Below are 10418 nucleotides of genomic sequence, written 5' to 3'. Positions count from 1 at the left end.
CGGGACCGCCTAGGCGTTGGGGTCCCGCCTGAGGACTGTCCGGCAGGCTACGAGGATGGGGAGGGACCCGTGGTTCCCGCCCAGCAGGGCGGCGGCAGCCAGGCCTGGAGCGAGGTGGCGGAGCGCAGACAGTGGCCCGGGATGCGGGCGGGGAAGGCGGCCGAGGTGGGAGAGGGCGGGGTCGGCGGGGCGGGGCGGGGTCGGCGTCTCCCCGCGGCTTTACAAAGCCCGCGCCAGCCTCGGCCGCCCGGCGGGACCCAGAGCCGCCGCTGGAGCCTCCAGCGTCCCCAGGTAGCGCGGGCGTCGCGGGGCGGGGCGGGAGCGCGCCCGGGAGGAGCCGCGCCAGGGTGGGCGGGATTATGGGGGGGTCTCTCTGCCCACCCGCAGTCCCCACATCCGCAGACTCCTGAGGACGCGAGAGCTTGGAGCATCGCATCCCTCTGCACCCCTGAAAGGAGGGTGACCTGGTTACCTTTCGCTGACCTCCTGACAGCTAGCCCAGCTGCTCTGACAAAGCACAGGGCCGCAGAGGGTGCTTGCTTCCAGAATACTTTGGGTGTCTTGAGCACCCTCCTACCTAAGCGTCCCCCAGCGCGCGCGCACACACACACACACACACACACACACACACAGGCGGAGGCGGGTGGCCAGAGAGATTAGAGGAATAAAGTCACTGTCAGTCAGAAAAAATAAGAATCTGGGCTGGACGTGCCACACTGGGGTCTTCTGAAAGTAGGTGCAGCATCTGCAGCTCCTCATGCCCGGCCTTAAGGTGATGCGGGATTGATTTTTCTTGGTTTGTTAGCTGTGAAATCCCCGGGCTGTAAAAAGGTTTGGGTCAAGAACTAGACTATGATTTATTGAGGCTTGCTTTGCCCTGCTATGCCACACCTTGTGGTGTCTGGGGTATTTTGGAGCACTCATACAAAGTTTGAATTGGTATTCAAGCGAGCTTGGTTTTTAATACTTGGGAATTAAAAAAAATGAAGATATGCATTCTCTTAGTTTAAATTGAGTTTTATTTTTCAATACACATGTATATATTTTAACAGAAGTAATCACTGGTGATGTCACTCAAAAGTAATCACTGGTGATGTCACTCAAATAGTGAGCCCACCAGGTGTGGCGTTGTTAGAATTTGAATTTGAAACTAAGTTTACCCTATAGTTTTAGAGAAATTGACTGCTTCTTTTTATGCGCTGTAGTATTGGGAGGTATGTGTGCTGAGAATCCTGTCACATCATCTTGCTGTTGGTGAGAAGGTCTCCCCTGGTGTTGGCCACCTGACTTGGGACAAAACCCAAAATATATATTTTTTATCACTAGTGTTTCAGTGTGTGCAACTGTGCTTCTTGGGCCACTAACCTTAGTCTCTAGTGAGAAGAAATAGGTATCAAAAATGTGCCCTAGGCACATTTGGGAGCAAGGAGGAAGGCTTAGATTTCTTTTTCCCCATTAAAGTTTTCATGTATTGGCAATTTAAACCCCAAAGCATTGTTTACCACCTGTCAGATGCACTCAGAAGTGTAAAGATTAACTAATAAAAGATTTGTAAAATGCTTCCTGAATCTAAAATTCTATAAATATGCTAAATAGTAATAATCCACCCATAGTTAAATTTATGTAGCTGCTTCTGCCATGCATATAAGATGATTTAGATGCATGTTTCCTGTCAATTAAACAATGAGTTTGGAGCAAAATAATGAGTTCAATTCACATCCTATGAAACTTTGAAATAAAATTTCTCCCATAAAGCAGCAACAGCAGAGAATCATAAAATAAGCTGCATTTCAAAAAGCTGTATATGAAATGGCATTTACCTTATGGTTGGGTGAAGAGGGACCCAGTGAACTTCTGAAACTAAGAAATATTCAGCCCTGGTTCATGTGTGTCTGAACCATCAACATTCCCTAACAGGGAGGGCATACAGGTTTTGTGGAACAGCCTCATAGCTTTCCAGTCTAATCCAAGAAATACACCTCTTTGTATTTTAAGGTTGAATTCAACCTGTGGTTTTGTTCATAGACAATGAAGAAAATCTGTATAGTTACTTGGATTAATTATTGATTCTTCCAATATCATGGGCTTGGTTTTGAGGCATCCTTAACACCAGCTATCATTTTAACATCCTGCAGATAACTGGTTTGTTCCCAGTTGATTTAGTGGCATATTAACATTTTTCTCTGAGCATGTTTTGAATAGCAAAGTGTGTCATTCTTCTGTTTACTGACATCCTAGAGTAAAATCCGTTTCTTCTATGCTACTTTTAAGTATAAATACAGATACAGGTGATCTTTCTTTTGTTTTAGATAGACAACTCTAGATTTATCACTAGCAGGTTATGCTGTGACCTTAATGAAGTTGAGGATGTCTTTTTTTTTGACACTTGTCCAATTTAGTGGACTTTTCTTTTCATTTCCTCCACTAGAATTTGGATGGGCAGTTGCTAAATAGACTCCATTCCCATATTCCACAACCTTCCCTCTGCCGCCACTCCTCCTTTATCCGAGTAACTTAAACCTCTGCTCTACTTTGTCTTAACTTGACAACAAGTTGTTACGGGTGAAAGTGCACTAGGTGAAAAATAAAAGAGCTTGCATTTCCGGAGCAGCTGTGATATACGAGGCACTGTGCCACAATATCTCATTAAATTCTTGTAATAATCTGGTGAAGTAGATGTTGTCTGTGTTTCACAGAAAAGAAAACTGAGGCTCAAAGAAGCTCTCATGCCCAAGGATGAACAGTTTATGAATAGAAAAGCCAGGATTTGAATCAATACAGTCTGGTACTTCCTGCTCCGTTGCAATCTCTAAGAAGAGTTCACATTCTGGACTGAAGTGTGGAAGAGTTCTTCTGTTAATTAGCCATTTGACCTCAGAGAAGTCCTTTAACCCTCTGGGCCTCTGGTTTCCTTTCACTAGTTTTGGATTAAATTATCTCTCAGAGATAGAAGAGACAGTTCTAGGATTTTGGATGCCAAGCACATAAGCTATTTCTCCCACAGAATCCCAGAATATGCTCTCCCTTCCCCTTTCTCCACCCCCTTCCTTCCCATTTTTCTTCTTTTCTTCCTTTAGGTCTAAGTAAATTGCACTTCCTCCAGGAGGCTTTTCTGAACTCCCTTCTGTTCTTCTCCATGTCAGCCCTCAGTGAACCCTCATGGAGCTGATTACAAACTAAAGTCTCTTATTTTTATTTGTTTAATATGATTGTTGTTTTTATCTTCTTCCCCATCCCTCCCTACTTCCCCATCAGAATGTAGGCTGCATAGGCCAGAACTCTGTTTTCTGACTTTTTTCATAACTGTATTCCCAGGGCCTAGCACAGTGATGAATGGCACATATTTGTTAGTCTGTATGTTTGAATAAATAATTATCTCTTATAAAAGACATGTGTGAATGGCTAATATATTGTCCCTTCCTTGGGAAAGCCTAAATGAAGCATCATTGATTTTACAGTGTTAGAGAGGGTGAGCCTGAATTATGAATGGAGATCTGAGCGCCGTAATGGAGATGACAGGGCCGCCCTCAGACACACAGGACAAATGGACACACTGCACCTAGTACAACCCCATATTTTATGGCAGAGGAAACTGAAGCTCAGAATGATAATAGAAATTTAGGTCTAGACAATACTTTAGAGATCAGCTAATAGTCTAAGCCATTGTTTTATTGATGAGCAAACTGAAGCCCCCCAAAACAGATCATAAACTATAGAACCTAAGCCTTCTGACTTATAAACCAGCATTCTTTTCACTCTGAGATCAAAAATAGTGAGAACCACACAGTCAACAGGAGTAAGGAGCTTTGGACAATGATGCTTTCTTTCAAAAATTCAAAAGAGACTTATGTTGCTCAGACCAATCCTGAATAGCAGCATTAGAACATCTTAATATGTATAGTCTATTTTCAAAGTTCTTCTGGTCTCTATAAACTTCGGTGACACATTTACTATTTTAATAATCCATCAAGCAGCCTTTTAATGCCTATCATTAGTTTACCAATTCTATTTAAATGCTTAGACAGTCCAAATAGAAAATTTACAGTGCTGAGCATTTAACACTGGTGTGATAGATTAAAGATACATTTCAAACATGATTGCTAGTTTGAACCTCAAAATATTGGTGGCTTATCTTTAAGCACAAAAATGATAACTTTTCTTCTCTAACATAGACAGCAATCCTTGCTAAAGTATTACATTTTATAAACAAACAGTTCTTAAAGTTTAGAGGGCATAAAAATCATCTGGAAGGCTTTTTAAAATCACAGATTGCTTGGAGCCATTCTGCACAGTTCTGAATTAATAGGTTTGAGATTGCCCCCACACAACTGCATTTTAACAAATACCTTTGGTGATTTCTCAATCAAACGGTCTGAAGATCTCATTTTGAGATCCAATAACAATTTTGGTATGTTTTTAATTTCCCCAGATTCTTCCTAAGAGGATATTTTAAAAAAAGATATTTGGGGAGGAACTCAGTGTGTTTGAATCCAGCTAATAGCAGAGATTATTAAAATTGTTTACTAGGTATGATGACATTTGTTTCCTTTGTAGCAAAAGTTGTGTGTGTGTGTGTGTGTAATCATGATGTGGCTACTAGACTTGATATTGGCCTCAAATCAAGCATGTTCAAAAATGTTTCTATTGGACCACAAAAATAAATTGATAAGTAGTAATAAGAGTTGAGTGTTAAGTTTCATGAGGAAATAGTGAAGTCCCTTGTTCTCCGGATGGTTACATTCTGTACAGTTGAGAGATAACATTAATATCCACGAAACATTCAGGATAAGTTTGCAAATCAAATACAGGATGCCTAGTTAAATCTGAATTTCAAATACACAACAAATCATGTTTTAATAAAATTGTATCTCCCCTATAATATTTTTATTTGCTAAATCTGGCATTCCTGATCAGAGAACATTAGTGTTCAGTGTCATTAGTTTCTAGAAGTAAGGGTGCTGAGCGGTGGTTGTTAAGCTTAATGAAATTGATAAACGCTCTGGACGTGCTCCTGAGAAAAATGCCCCCATGGCACATTCCAACAGGCCTCGCATTACCATCCCTTGGGTTCCAGGCTGCCGAAGCTCTCAGGGACATCAGGTCATCTATAATGGGGGACATCAGGTCATCTACAGTGGTAGACAGTGATGCAAGCTCCTCAGGCCATTTTCTCTGGGCTGGAAAGGTCTGGAAGGTGACTGTGAAAAGTATAGTTGAACTAGGCCTTAAGGAGCAGAATTTAGCTGGATTGTGGGTGGGAAGACATCTGAAGCTTTGAGAGGAGGCAGATTCCCTCAGGCCCTGAGGGTATTTAGTGCAGAATACTGAGAAATCAGCTTGGGCAGGTTAAAAAAAACAAAAAAACAAAAATCAAAACTGGATTGTGGACATTCTTAAGTTTTAAAGGGTTTCGACTGCCCATGTTGGAAAATAAAGAGTTTTCATTGATATGTCAGTGGGGAGAACATGATCGAACAAAAGGAGAGAATAAGAAAATCATAGGAAGCCCAAGCTTCCTATGTCAGGCCTAAGCCCAAGTCAGTCAGCCTGGTACAAGCTCCTCATTTACGAGCTATGAGGTCTTCGACGTGTGAGCAACTTCTGTGAGTCCCCATCTCCTGAGCTGTGAATTGGGAATAATAATAGAAGCTACTAATGGGGTTGTTGTGCGAATAAAATGAAGTTGTTTGGTGCTTAGCACAGTGTGTGATACTGCATAAATATTCAATTAATGGTGCATAAGTACTATGACATGCTCCTGCTGCCCCAATATTGTTCAAGAAAGAGAAGTCTCAGCAACCTGCTTGAACCTGATTTTTTTTTTTATTTTGGGGAAGTAAAAAAAAGAGGAAAATGATTGATTACTGGATTTGAATATAGCTTTAAAATCTCCCTTTTCCAAGTTGAAATTGCATTAACAAAAAACAGTAAGGGCAGAAACAAGTGAGCAAAATGCCGTGTGTACTTCTGAGATTTTTAAAATAAGTACATTCAACCCTTTATTATTTCTCCTAAGAGGAAATATGATGGATAGTTCAAATAATTTACTCTGATCCAAATAAACATTTTAAAATTATATATGTTACTCTTAATAGCAGTTTGCCATCTTTTTTGGCCAATATTTAAATTAATCAGCATGTGATTGTTGTTCCCCAAAGCCTTTTAAACAGTAAGAGAAAATGAGGTTATCAGAGATAATTTACAAGAGAGCCAGGTTCCCCTTGAGTAGGTAATAAGGCTGACCACTAATTTTGGAAATGATTTCTTGGGTGCTCTGGAGTCAGACTGCTTAGGTTCCAATCTCTGGTGGCTCCTCCCCCAGGTCAGTCATTTTGCTTCTCTAAACCTCAGTTTCTTCCTATAGGTAAAATAAAAGTAGTAACATTCCTTCCTCAAAGGGTATGTGCACTGAGTCCTCAGTAAGGTGCCTGGTACACAGTAAGCACTTGCCAGCATGTAAAAATTTCCCAGCATGAAATTTTATGATCAAAGCAACATAGTCATCTTACTGGTATATTATTTTCTTTAATATACTCATAAAGAATTTAGTTCAGGAAAGCGTCTAATAATGTGGGAGCTATTTATGATCTTTAGTCACAGCTTAATGTATTGATGTACCCAACCAGGGTTGTTTAGAGCATTTTCCAAGCCATAGAGTAACATTGTACTCCATGTACTCTAAGCCATAGAGTACAATATTACTCTATGGCTTGGAAAATTTGAAAGAATTTTTAGCTGCAATTTTCGTTACGTGTTTCTTTTTTTTACTTGTCTATCTTCAACTGTAACAGGGCAATTGGTGCCTTTCTAAAGAGCTTTGGGTTTCTTACGCATTAAAGTGTCTGGGCCCTAGAATTTACTTGGCTCATAAACTTATGAGACAGAACAATACAAGACTGGTTTAAGGTACATTATATTTGCATGTATGACAGTGAGTTTTTATTTGGTTTTGCTAGAGAACACCTCCCACAATGCCTTAAAGATAGTAGACTCAAATATTTATTGAATGAATTTAATGTATAATAAGATGCATTGCATTTTTTTTCCTGAGGATATCTTTATCTCACATTAGAAAATCTAACTTTAAAAAAAAAGAGAGAAGGAAAGATCATACAGATATTTCTAGACCGAAGTATTATTGAAAATGTGAACTTGGAGATCTACCATTTGTATTTTCTGGAAGTGCTATCATTTTCACACGCCTGTTTCTCCCATAGGGTCTTTGCATTAGCTCTTCCGTTTCTCTGGAATATTCTTCCCTCAGATGGTGCTTGGCCCAGATAAGATATCACCTCTTCAGAGAAGTCCTCCCTGACCACCTAATCTCACTCACTTTCTATTACGTCTCTTTGTTTTATTTATTGTAGTATATTACTATGTGATTGTTTCATTTTTTTAATTGTTTATCCTCATCCTTACTGGACTAGAAGTACCCTGAGGTCAGAGGTCAAGCCTACATGTCTACTGTTATCTTCCCAGGATCTAGTATAGTGCCAGGCATTTCACAGATACTCAACAAATATTTTGTCAATTTGTTGAATTAATAAAGATCAAGATACGATTTTTTAGTGTTATCCTAACTCATAGCAGTAATTTCTAATCTTTTGAGTCACATTTACCTTAAAGAATTGGATTAAAATTTTGACACTCCTCCTTAATGAAAATTTACGTACACGACTTTTTGCCTACAATTTAAGTTCATGGATCTCAGGCTAAGAACCTCAGCTCTAAAGGTGTATATACAAATATTAAGAAAATCAAATTGCACTATTGAGCTAAATGTCACCAAAAAATTAATTACTACAAATGAATTATAAATTTTAATGCTCATATTTTTACAGTAACCAATTACATGTTGCCTTTGGAGAATTTTGCAACCCTCCAGAGGAAAAAAAAGACTACCTATAAATGTTATATATTTTATTTATATGCTGGAAAGGATTTAGGGCCTATAGAAAAAGGCTAATAAAAATATATACCGTACAGCAATATAAAATGTATTTCAAGTAGGTAAGAAAAAATGAGTCAAAGGAAAAAAATAAGGGTAAGAACATAAGATAGGGTCATGAGAGAGATTCATACTCAAAATTTATGTCATGAAATTCAACACTCTTTCTAGAAGATAGTAATAAATTTTGTTCTCAGTATTTGAGCAGCCAATGCAAAGGAGAAAAAAATCAGTTATGCCTTGCAGAGGGTCATATTTTATGTATACTTATACATGAATATATGTATATGTATATAATAGAAACTGCCTCTTAAAAGAAGAAAGCTTGAGTATTGTAATAAGGAATAAAGAGATATATTTCTGGTGTTTTGTTTTTGGCATGTGCCCTTGTAGCTGAGCCTGAAATAACCCATTAAAAAATGCTTTAAAATGACTAGCACTTTGAATGTTTATAATTAAGGTTTTATGGCTTATTGTAATTTTTGTCAGCAGTAGACCTTTGGAAGGAGGCCTCATTACACCAGTAAGGAGAGATGGAGCTTGTGTAATGAAGACAATGGGTTTTCTCCGTTTTCTTACAGTCCCTCTTTTTACCTAACCAAGCAGAGAGACACTTCCCCTCCATCACTCCACCATTTCCATTGTTGCACACTATTTAGTAAAAAGCCAGAAGCTCTCATTCTCTCCTTAAGAGGCATGCACCTAGGACATTGACTAAAGCAAGTTATTCCTGCTAACCTTAGTTTCCTTGGATAGGAGTCTATCTGGGACTTCTATGCCTTCTTTATTTGAGAGAGCAAATACAATAACTAGCTTCTTAGAACATTATGTGGATTTGTGGCATTCTCTGAGGGGCTATAAATGGATCACATTGACAGCTTTATTTGTCATTCTTAAATGGAATGTGTTTTTTTTTCCCCTTTGTGTTAGATCAAAATCAGATGACATTTCTTATTTCAATGTGGAATGTTTTTACTCTCATAATTGCAAAAATGCATTCATAACTGATACTATTCTAATTTACAAAATTTGTGTTTCATGATTTGGGGGCATGAGAAAAATGTGTCTGAGGGAAAACATCTTATGCAACATTTATGTTTCGCCTATTTATTGAGATCCTGATACAGTTGCTAGAATTCTGTCACCATATGGAAGCAGAGACAATTATATTGCATTTGATGACATGAATTTTAGAAGCTAAGATATAAAAAGGCATATCCAGCAGAATATCTACAATCCAGAGACTTAGGCATTTTTGAAATCTCTTCTCTCCTTTGTGTCCCCAGCATGTCTGTGGACCTTGTCCTCCTTTCCTCCCCTTGCAATGACTGCTATTCAATATATACAGTAACAAAAATGAAGATAATAGGACTGGAAAATACTACCTTCATATCTTAGCACACATCTTATATCATAAAACCAGTTGCATCTGCTCAGGTGAAATGTTTCATTCAGAAACCCCTATCATTCCCATTCACCCACTACTAAACCTGAATGAGAACGGAAATCTTCCTCCTTTCATTTCTTATATCCATTCAAAGCTCTCAGTGCTCTTGTGACTGACCCCAATTCTGTGCAAAATGTACTCCTAGCCTGGTGTTTAAAAATCCTGGGTTGGTATATGTTTCTCACTGAATTTATGTCCTTTCATACTGATTTCACACACTCACACTTTCAAAAAAGTTGTCTCTATTGATAATCTACTATGTGTTAGACACCGAATTGCATCAGATACTCCCTTCCTCCATTTGGCCTATGGACTAGGAAAGGAAGACAGACAGTAAAAGAATGACACACATGAATATGAAATCGAAACTGTTCTAAGTGCTACAAAAGAGAGATAGAAGGTTCTATAAAATGAGATCCAAATGATACACAGGCATCAACTAGACCAGGCATATAGGCAGAAGGCATGCTACACAGGGAAGTCCTCTAGCAGGAGACAGAACAGGCAGCATGAAAGACTGAGGGAAGGTCGGGCGCAGGGGCTCGTGCCTGTAATTCCAGCACTTTGGGAAGCTGAGGCGGGCGGATCACAAGGTCAGGAGTTTGAGACCAGCCTGGCCAAGATGGTGAAACTCTGTCTCTACTAAAAAAACATTACAAAAATTAGCCGGGCATGGTGGCAAGTGCTTGTAATCCCAGCTGCTCGGGAGGCTGAGGCAGGAGAATTGCTTGCACCCAGGAGGCAGAGGTTCCAGTGAGCCGAGATTGCACCACTGCACTCCAGCCTGAGTGACAGAGGAAGGAACAAGACTTCATCTCCATCTCAAAAAAAAAAAAAAAAAAATTACTGAGGGAAGGCCACAATGTCTGGAGTACAGAAGAGGAGTGAACTGCTTAAGTCTGGAGATGTCATCAGGTCCATCACCATGGGAGCCTTTTTAGCCATACCAAGAAATATGCCTTTATCCTAGGACCAGTGAGAAGATTGAGGATTTTGGTTGTTTTGGTTTTTTTGGTGGGGGGT

At 39.5% G+C, this 10418-nt stretch overlaps 1 protein-coding gene across 6 annotated transcripts in view; it reads left to right on the top strand.

The window, feature by feature from the left end:
• The first annotated feature begins 204 nt into the window (after nucleotides 1–204).
• Nucleotides 205–10418, top strand: part of RHOBTB1 (Rho related BTB domain containing 1) — a 142334-nt gene continuing 132120 nt past the window's right edge. For all 6 annotated transcript variants that reach the window (XM_009214874.3, XM_009214869.3, XM_009214866.3 and 3 more), the window contains exon 1: nucleotides 205–291. The gene's annotated coding sequence lies outside the window, so the exon portion shown is untranslated. The remainder of the gene's footprint in view (nucleotides 292–10418) is intronic.

The sequence above is a fragment of the Papio anubis genome, chromosome 11 (assembly GCF_008728515.1).
Source record: "Papio anubis isolate 15944 chromosome 11, Panubis1.0, whole genome shotgun sequence".
NCBI classification, from domain to species: domain Eukaryota; kingdom Metazoa; phylum Chordata; class Mammalia; order Primates; family Cercopithecidae; genus Papio; species Papio anubis.
The sequence above is the reverse complement of the archived record's forward strand: the minus strand, read 5'-3'. Positions and strand labels throughout refer to the sequence as shown.